Here is a 10,471-nt window from a genome sequence, read left to right on the forward strand (position 1 = left end):
TGCCTAGAAGTTCCTGCTAGATGAACATTAAACAACTACAGTCTAACCAGTTCTGGAAACATCCCGAGCTGGGTGAATGTGTCCAAAGGTCCCAAGCTGGACAATTAGAATAGAGGTCAAGCAGCCTTATGTCGAGTACATGTTTAAGAAGGAATGAAGACAAATGCACAGACTCCTGTGAGCAATCATGAGGAAGGTCAGGGGCATTTGTTAAACAAAGACCAACAAAGACAATCTCAGAGGCAGAAGTCGGGGACAGACAAACCCATGCACCTGGGATGGTCCCCAGTGGGCCCCATCTTGGGTGCCCAGTGAAAGATGAAAGGCACAGAGGCCCTGCCGCAAGCCAGGTGGGAAGAGCTGTAATCACCTCTGATGCCTGCTGAGACCTGAAACTCTGCTCTTTGCCTCCCCAACCAAATAATAACCTGAGGCTTCTCCTCAGCCCTCCACCACTCTCTCCTCCACAGTATCTGACTGCAGATCCAAAGTTCATGACAAACTGGTCACCTCCACTAGGAAGGAAGCAAAGACAGCTGTAAAATAGGATGAAAGTTTGCTTATTTTAATAGGAAGAATAAAATTAAAAGTTTTTTTTTTCGGGGCCAAAGAAAATCAAGTACTTTGCTTCAAGAAAAACTGGGATCTCTATGCAGAAAGAGACAGGTCTGAGTTTGACTCCTGGCTCCATCACTTAACAGCCATATGAGCTTCCTGAACTTGCATTTCCTATCTGTGAAATGACAATGCCAGCCACTCACAGGCTTCTTAGTGAGACAGGCATGAAGGTGCCCAGGGCAGGGCTGGGTCACTGTGGGCCTTCGGCATCAGTCCCTTTTGCCAGAGGGCAGCTCTACTCATTCTCCCAGTCCCTGGCAGTTGTCACAGTCTCTGCCCTAAACCCCCTTCAGTTTCCTTCTCTTCTCTTCTCTCTTCTGAATCCTCCAGGCCAGATGCTCTGGAGTTAGCCACTGTCTTAATTCCATCTGCATCCCCTCCTTCCAACACCCAGTAGGAACTGTCACTTAAAATCATACATGTGACAGGCCGGGTGCAGTGGCTCACGCCTGTAATCCTAGCACTTTGAGAGGCCGAAGCAGGAGGATCATGAGGTCAGGAGACTGAGACCATCCTGGCCAACATGGTGAAACCCTATCTCTACTAAAAATACAAAAAATTAGCCGGGCGTGGTGGCACACGTCTGTAGTCCCAGCTACTTGGGAGGCTGAGATAGGGGAATCACTTGAACCCAGGAGGCAGAGGTTGCAGTGAGCTGAGATCATGCCACTGCAGTCCAGTCTGGCAACAGAGCAAGACTCTGTCTCAAAAAAAAAAATCATGCATGTGACAAAATGCTTAAAACATGGGCTATGTCTTCAGACACATGCATTCAAATCTTGGTTTTGCCTGGTACAAAGACAGCGATCTTAAGGGATCTCTGGTGATAATCCTGCTTATCTTCCAGGGTGGTGAAGATTACATGAGTTTTCCATATTAAATGCCAAGCATATTTCCTGGCTTGCAGAAAGAGCTTGGGAAATGCTAGCCATTGTGACTTTCAGTTCTTTCTCACATGTGTCCCATCTGGGGCTGACCACCATCACTGCACACCTTCCCAGCTTCCCGGCTGCTCTCCTGTCCCTACCTCTCACTACCCTAATCAAACCTACATCCTGTTGCCACACTCCGCTTCCTCCCATGCCCCTTGGGCCCTAGTTCAAGAACCGGCTGAGGCCAATGACATTCAGTCCAAACCCTCACCCACCCTTCCCCTAAACTCTACTTCCTACCACTTCCTAAAAACACACTTGCCACTCCAATCAGCCAGCTCTCCTGTCACCCAAAGGTATAAACTACCTTGGCTCTGCCCTTCCCAGCCTCTGCTCAGCACAGCTCCTCTCAGCTGCTTGCTCCTTGCCCTATGCCTTTCCAAATTCTACTCCCTTCTACAACCTCCTGCTTTGGTGTCACCTCCTCCAGGAAGCCTTCTCTGACCTGACCTCTCCACTCCACGCTACCTTCTCTGAACTTCTGTAGTTCTCATCAGCACAAAGACAGCTATATCCTATGAACCCTGAGACAACTCTACTGGCACAGGTTCATCTAAAGTAAATATTTGGTGATCAAGTGATTCCAGTTTAAAACAGAAAACCAGGAGGGAGACAGGGCAGTTAAACAGCAGGTCGGGATCCCAACACTTATTAGTAACATTGGAGACAAATAGAGTAACTATTGCAAAGAGCTCAAGTTTCCAATTACTATTTTAAGAGCCCAGGATGACTTCATACCACAGAAAGTCTCTAGTCATTAGCTGGGTTACTTGTCATTTATGTTGGTTTCATAAAAATAATCACTTTGAAAACATCAGATTGTTTTCTCTAATTCCAGGAACGATTTGGATGTTTCTTGCACAACCAAGTGAAGGTGACAGAGTGTGGTTTGCAGGGGTCTCCAGCTCCTCCCTGTGTAACTTCCATCAGCTTTCCAACCTCTCCAAATATAAGTAAAAACTGTGCTTACTATGCAAATGCAGCTCTAAGCCCCTCCTACACCACAGTTCTGGAGCTGACACTACACACAGTGAGGACACTAAAAGGCTGATGAGTACACTGACTGCCTACAGACAGAGCAAAGGGATGGCGCTGTCCCCCACTCTGTCTTGGACACCACCTTCTCCTCTGAAACAACACACTCCTCCACCTTGGAAGGGTGCTCCCATCCTCTCCCTATGAGGTTGTATATCTCACCACTGTCCCGAAGGGTCTGGGTCAAGTCTTCCACCAGGGCTGCTGCCTCCTCACTGTTTTCAGGCCAATGCTCTTGCAGCCAAGCCTGAATTTCCTTGGCAGCACAGTCAACATCTGCTCCTTGGTGTGTACCTCTGGCCTCAGCCAGTGATGACAGAGCTCTCAGAGGTGGCTGAGTACATCCTGCAGTCCCCTGGTTGCCTCTGCCTGGGGGCTGCCCTTGCCGGCACTCTGGGGAAAGGGCTCAGACTGAGGGCTATCCTCCTGCAGTACAGCTACCTGCACCCAGGAGTCATCCTCCAGGATCATTATGGTGACCTCCTCCTCTTGTCTTTCTTCCTCTTTGACAGAGCAGAAGCATCGCCATCTTGGGCAAGCCTATTCTAAATCCAATCAAAAACCTAAATCCAACGGGCATCAGCCTAATGGCTAAGGTCAGCATGACCATAAGCCACAAACTAACATCTCTCACCAGAAACATTCAAAACTCCTTCCCAACCAGAGACATGCTAGTCCTGAGACAACCCACCTCTTGCCGGAAAGATGTCAGCCCCAAGATAACCTCCCTTCTGCCCAGAGACGTTCCAAACCTGCCAAAACTTCTGCCCCACACAGAAACATTCCAAGCTTGTGATAAGCACCCTCACCCTAAAACCAATATATACTCTTAGTCTGGAAGAGAAAGGGCTCCTGACTGAAATTGGCCAGAAGCCCCTCTCAGGTTTTATCTAAAGTAAACCTGTCTTTAACTGTCTAGCCGTAGTTCATGTTTTTTTTTTTTTTTTTTTTAATCTTTCTTTAACTCTTACACTCTTGAGGCACCTGGACCAAGGGGCTCAGCGGAGTGGTCACTTTCGATATCTCTGTGGCCATCATCCAAGGTCCTGGGGCAATCACTTAGGCTTCAAGCCTTGAACCTCAGTCTTCTCCAGCCAGGCTCTGGGGTAAGACACCTCCCTCCTCAAATCGCAACAAGTAGTCCTGCTGAGAAACAAAAAAGAGAAACATAATCACTAAGTAGACTTTCCTAAAGCAATCTAACTCACAAGAGCCCAGGTCAGACCACCAGGTGGTCCTTACATATGCAAACCAACAGATGCTTCCTGTTGCTCTTAAAGGAAAAATGACTTATTCCTGAAAACATCTCTCTCTGTGGTAAGAGAAGTTAAGAAGTATTACAAGTGGCCAGGCGCAGTGGCTCACGCCTGTAATCCCAGCACTTTGTGGGGGCTGAGATGGGTAGATCATGAGGTCAGGAGTTCGATACCAGCCTGGCCAACATGGCCAAACCCTGTCTCTACTAAAAATACAAAAATTAGCCGGGTGTGGTGGCATGCGCCTATAGTCCCAGCTACTCAGGAGGCTAAGGCAAGAGAATCACTTGAACCTGGGAGGTGGAGGTTCCAGTGAGCCAAGACCACGCCACTGCACTCCAGCCTGGGCAACAGAGCAAGACTCAGTCTCAAAAAGAAAAAAAAAAAGTATCACAAGCACAAAAAATACAGCATTGTTCCTTCCAAAACACCAGAGAATGAGTATCAGAAATGCAAAGTCCCCAGAAAAACCCATGACTGAAATACTGAGGACTCTCCTAAGTCAGCTCTGACTTGCACTGTGTGACCTTGACCTAACATACAACTTAGTCACTCAATCTCAGTGACCACTGAATAAAGAGAGATAATAACACTCATCTTTTTATTCTTACGGGGGCATCTTAAGGATTAGCAGTGGATCAGATATCAAAGCACTTTGAGCTTCATTGGAAGAAAGGCAATATCTCGACTGCATTATTACCATACTTCATGAAGATTAAGACATGCTCATATATCTCCAATCCAGTCTTGGCCCCTCAGTAATTTATCTTAAAAATGTTAGATATAAATTCCAAATTTATCTTCAAAGAATCAATATGTCAGTATGTTCAATTCTTTGCCTTCTACTTTTAAACTTAACTTCCTTGCAAAGCAATCTTTTTTGCCTATTCCACCCTGACTCATTCAGATTACCTGCTACCTGCTCCACCCTGACTCATTCTCCACCCTGCATAACCATTTTTTTCCGGCCAAAGCACTCACCCTGTCACTCTCTTTAAATTAGCCAATTGGAATTAGTTTAGCCTGTGCGGTCTAACCCTAGCCAATAGGGGAACAACACAGCAGCAAGGGCCATGTGTGTCAGGGATAAGAACCCCTTCCCCTCCCTGGTCCAAGTGTGTGCTCACCATTGCTCCATCTGTAAGGGCGCACCCTTCTATAGAAGTAACTTGCCTTGCTGAAAATTCAAAAGAAAATTTTATATTAGAGTGCTATTTCTTTTGCGGCACCAAAACTTTATATATAACAACAACAAAAACCCATCTTTGCAAAAAGAAATTTATTTGCAAGGACACAAAACCACAACATCATTTCTAATTCCAAAAAATTGAGTCCTTAAGAATCCACCAGCAGGGGAATGGCTAATAAACTACAGCACATCCGTATAGTAGCACATATCAGAAACTGTGGTATAATAAAGGCTACCTTTGGGTGGTAATGACAGGGAAGGGGCTCAAAGGAGTCACCTGGGATGCTGGAAATTTTCGATATCTTGATTTGGCAATGGTTGCATAAGAGCAAACATGAAATTTAACATCTGTGCATTATACTATATGATTTTTTAATATTTTAAAAATTATGCTCACAAAGATTACTAATCACTAACGATTTAAGATAATCCTTCTGATATGAAAATAATGGATAAACGTCACTGGGCATGGTGGCTCACGCCTGTAATCTCAGTACTTTGGAAGGCTCAGGCGGGTGGATCACAAGGTCAGGAATTTGAGACCAGCCTGAACAACATGGTGAAACCCTGTCTCTACTAAAAATACACAAATTAGCTGGACGTGGTGGTGCACACCTCTAATCCCAGCTACTTAGAAGGCTGAGGTAGAAAAATTGCTTGAACTCAGAAGGCAGAGATTGAAGTGAACAGAGATTGCACACGGCACTCTAGCCTGGGAGACAGCCTGAGACTCTGTCTCAAAAAAAAAAAAAAATTAATTAATTAATTAAATAATGGATAAACACAAAACCAGCAAGGCAGAAAAACCACAGACACAGTAAGTCCCCAATTCCCTTTAAAAATGAACTCATACACAGGAAAAAAGAACCAGATGGCAGTTAGAAAATATCGAGAGCAGTGGAATTGCAAACGACTTAAAATAAATATTACGAAAGCAATACAAAATTATTTTTAGGCCAGGTACTGTGGTTCATGCCTGTAATACCAGCACTTTGGGAGGCTGAAGAGGAAGATGGCTTGAGGCCAGTGTTACAGGAAAGGGGTCCGGATCCAGATCCCAAGAGCGATTTCTTGAATATCACACAAGAAAGAATTCAGGACAAGTCCACAGTGCAAAGTGAAACCAAGTTTATTAGGAAGGCAAAGGAATAAAAGAATGGCTACTCCATAGGCAGAGCAGTCCTGAGGGCTGCCAGTTGTCCATTTTTATGTTATTTTTTGATGATACGCTAAACAAAGGGTGGATTATTCATGCCTCCCCTTTTCAGACCATATAAGGTAACTTCCTGACGTTGCCATGGCATTTGTAAACTGTCATGGCACTGGTAGGAATGTAGCAGTGAGGAGGACTAGAGGTCACTCTCGTCACCATTTTGGTTTTGGTGGATTTTGGCCGGCTTCTTTACTGCAACCTGTTTTACCAGCAAGGTCTTTATGACCCATATTTTGTGCTGACCTCCTATCTCATCCTGTGACTTAGAGTGCCTTAACCATCCGGGAATGCAGCCCAATAGGTTTCAGCCTCATTTTACCCAGCTCCTATTTAAGATGGAGTTGCTGTGGTTCACACCCCTTTGACATCAGGAGTTGAAGACCGGCCTGGGCAACAGCTTGAGACCCCGTCTCTACAAAAAGGAAAAAAAAAAAAAATTAAAAATTACTACATCATAAAGACTCAGATGACAATCCCCCTCAATAAAAAGGTGGGGGGAAAGTAGGAAGAAAAGCTTAAAAAGAAAGAAAGATAGAAAGAAAAAGCTATTGGGAAAACTGAAGCTCTCAACATGTATTTTACTCAAATGACTAGAAGAAAGAGTGGCATATGGTAAAAGAGAACCCTTCCTACTTGGGAGCCTGGGAAAACTGTGCCCGGTTAGCTAAGTTGCCGTCTGACTTGGGGCATCACACGTCCCTTCTGAACCTCAGTTTCCCCATCTGTAAAACGCGTAGGCTGCGCGGGATGTCGTCGAATGTCCCTTCCCGTCCAAAGTCTGCGCTTCCAGGTAGGAGAGGCAAGGAGAGCTCCACCAAGGAGAAGCGTCCGGGATGGTTCGCGGAGCGCAGCCGGGCGCCTAAATTGAGGCTGCCCGGGCCCGCGGGACACGAAGGGCGACCCAGATGCCCCAGCCCAAGCAGGGCTGCCGGCAGCTGGCTCCAGGCCCGCTATTCCCTTGCCTCGGTCTACTGCCCGGGGGCCGCGCGGCTCCAGACCTGCATCTCCAGGTCACCTCTCGGGATACCAGGTCCTGCGGTGGCGGCTGCTCCACGTGCAAAAGTGCCCCCGGCCTTTTTGATGATATGCTAAACAATCGACCCGGCCCCTTGCACTCTGGCTCAAGCCCGTGGAGCACGGAGAGTCCTGGGCGGGACAGGTCCGCCCACCGCCGCGCTCATTGGCTGCCGAGAACGGCCCTGGGAATTCTGCCTTTCTATTGGCGGAGACAGCACCCAAAGCCGGAGGGCGGGAAGGAGTCTGGGCCCAACGCATTGTGGGAGACGTAGTCCGCCCGGAGACGAACCGGACCAAGGTCCCCTGAGCAGGGTTGCAGTTGATAGCCTGGGCAGTGCCCGCAGGCCAGAGGCAGGAAAATCCGCAGACTGGCCGTCAGGACCCCAGTGTTGGCCAGAGCTGTGACCTGAGACAAACCGTTTCACTTCTCTAAGTCCTCTGTGTATTTGTCTATAAAAACTGAAAGGTGGATGGACGGATTTGAAGGTCGTTTTCAGCTACGAACCCGTGGCAAGGATTATTGTTAGGCGCCCCCGACCAGCGAGAGAGGACTCTGGGCAGGAAGGGAATCCATGCAGGAAAAATCCCTCATCGCCCAAGACTGGCGCCTGTTTCCCAGTTTGCAGCTGTACACTTGCACCCGGCCTTGGTACACCGCTTTGTTTTCGCACGTGGTATACCTGTGTTCGGAGAAAAGCTCTGCCCGCCTCCTCTGCCGTGGAACTCCTATTCTTTCAGCTCCTCCTTGGTGGAGCCTGCCCTGTCATCACCTCCCTAGGCAGAGACACTGCTCCAGCACACCTGTTGGACGTCTTTTAAATTTTATTTTAAAAAATTATATATATATATATATACACACGCACATAGAGAGAGAGAGGGAGAGAGCACGCGCGAGAGAGAGACAAGATCTCTCTATTTATATATATATCTATAGATAGATGGATGGATAGATAAATAGATAGATAAATAGATAGATTTACCTCTCTCCTTGAATTCCTTGCTTGAGCCCAGGGTCTCCTCGAACTCCTGGGCCCAAGCAATCCTCCCTCTTCAGGCTCCCAAAATGCTGGGATTACAGGTGTGAGCCACTGCACCCGACTGACTCTCCATTTTAGTACCGACCACCATGTTGCTTACCTGTCATTCTCAGCATGGGGGAATGGAGGGTGCCAGGGACTGGGAGGATGGCCTGTATCTTGGTGTTCCTAGGGCTGGCGCTGTTGAAGAAATGGTTGCCCGAACCCTGCTTGAAAACAGGTGAGAAACTGCCTAGAAACTCAAGTGGAAAATCTCAGAATGGAGAGAGGCACCCTTAATGGCCTGTGATGGAATAGTTGTATATTTTGCACAGAGCAATTACTGGAGGCACATGCAGTGAAATAACTGCCTTTTTTTTTTTTTTTTTTTTTTTTTGAGACAGTGTCTTGCTCTGTCTCCCAGGTTAGACTGCAGTGGCACAATCTCAGGTCACTGCAACCTCCACCTCCCGGGTTCAAGTGATTCCTCTGCCTCAACCTCCTGAGTAGATGGGATTACAGGCCTGCACCACCACGCCCAGCTAATTTAGTAGAGACAGGGTTGCACCATGTTGGCCAGGCTGGTTTCAAACTCCTGACCTCAAGTGATCTGCCCATCTTGGTCTCCCAAATTGCTGGGAGGCATGAGTCACCATGCCCAGTCCTTTTCCCATTTTAATTGGATTTATTTGTAAGAGCTCTTTGTATATTAAGAAAACTATCTCTTTGACACAATAGTTGCTACTATTTCTCAGTTTGCTTTTTGTTTTCTGTTATAGAAATTTGAAGTTTTTATGCAATCAATTTGTTAACCTTGTCTTTTTATAGCGTCTGAGTTTTGTGTTAGAAAATCCTCTATACCACTCCAAAGAAGTGAAATTCACCTGTTTTTCACTAACTAACCTCTTTAATCCAAATACAGAGATGCAAAGTGAGGTTTAGCTAGTGAATCTTATCCAGTACCCTGGTAGTATCTTTATCAGTCCAGACTGACCACATGCAAACAGCACCACCTCCATGCCAGCCTGAGAAGTCTGCACTAAGCCCCTGGATGCAGAACTCCAGGCCACAACCCCACCAGTGATATTTGGGGGATGACATTGTGTTAACAAAGATGAGTTTCCCCACATGTCCATCCTTACCAGGAATGGAAATTTACACAAAAGAGAAAAGATGCAGGGGAGGGTGGGGATGCACAGCTGGAACTTTCCAGCAGCCCAAGAGTTCATTTACCTCTCTGTTCCTAACCCATGTCGACCCTTGACCACAAGAACTGGCACTAGCTTGTCACTGAAGGGTCCTAGAGAAGCCGTCTCCTCTGTGTCTGATTCTGGGAGGTTAGTTCTTGCCAGTGTTAAGGACCTATCCTACATGAGACAGAGAGGAAGTCACACTTAAGATCAATATATGGCATAATGATCCCACTGAGAAGGGCCCTGGTAGCCGAGGCAGTACGCTAAGGCCAGCCTGCCACAGTGAGGCAAGCCTGGAAACAAAGCCAAGTTCAAGGTTGCTCCCCCAAGAGATTCCTTTCTCTGTTGGCCAAACCACAGGGGTGAGAGAGGCTCGGTTCCACCAGGAAGCATTCTTGGTTAAAAGCTGGAGAACTAATCTGGCTAACTTAAGTAAAAGAGACCTATTGAAAGACTGTCAGGGAACTGACAGAATAGAAGGAAGCTGATGGATCAGGCTTGAGAACAGTTAAGAACCGAGAAACAAAGAGGAAGGCCCCAAGAACCACAACAACAGTCTCTTAACAGAAACGGTTCAGCCTGCCCACCCCAAGACCTCTGGTGGTATTGCAGCCATCTGTGTTTCCCCGCCCTTCTCACCCAAATGTCCACATACAAGGAAAGAGCATTTGGTTGGCTGAGTCTAAGTCACATACACACTCCCTGGCTGCAGCAGGGCGAGAGAGGATCCGATCTGGATCCTAGCTTTTCTTACTAAGACCCCACACAAAGGCAGATTCTCCACTCTGGAGACTGAAGGTCTATTAGGCAGAAACAGTGTCACTACTTGTTTTTAGACTCTGAGCAGGAAGGGACTTCACCCCAAAGAATGCTACGCCTAAGGCATCTGGGGGCCCTTACCTCATCTAGAGTTGATGAAAAATGGTGTGTGTGGGGACCGGCAGAACTGCTTTTCCTAACAGTTCTTTCCATAACAGTTTTGATTGGAAGTTTAGTCCATTA

General features: G+C 47.0%; 1 pseudogene across 1 annotated transcript; it reads right to left on the reverse strand.

The window, feature by feature from the left end:
* Positions 1-378: 378 nt before the first annotated feature.
* Positions 379-7,411, reverse strand: LOC100427493 (zinc finger and SCAN domain-containing protein 2-like; annotated as a pseudogene). The gene is made up of 6 exons (XR_013395801.1): positions 7,242-7,411; positions 6,487-6,655; positions 4,969-5,018; positions 3,557-3,731; positions 2,748-3,088; positions 379-536 (listed from the first exon to the last, which is right to left on the reverse strand). The product of XR_013395801.1 is annotated as a zinc finger and SCAN domain-containing protein 2-like (transcript).
* Positions 7,412-10,471: the final 3,060 nt, after the last annotated feature.

The sequence above is a fragment of the Macaca mulatta genome, chromosome 7 (genome assembly GCF_049350105.2).
Source record: "Macaca mulatta isolate MMU2019108-1 chromosome 7, T2T-MMU8v2.0, whole genome shotgun sequence".
Taxonomy (NCBI): domain Eukaryota; kingdom Metazoa; phylum Chordata; class Mammalia; order Primates; family Cercopithecidae; genus Macaca; species Macaca mulatta.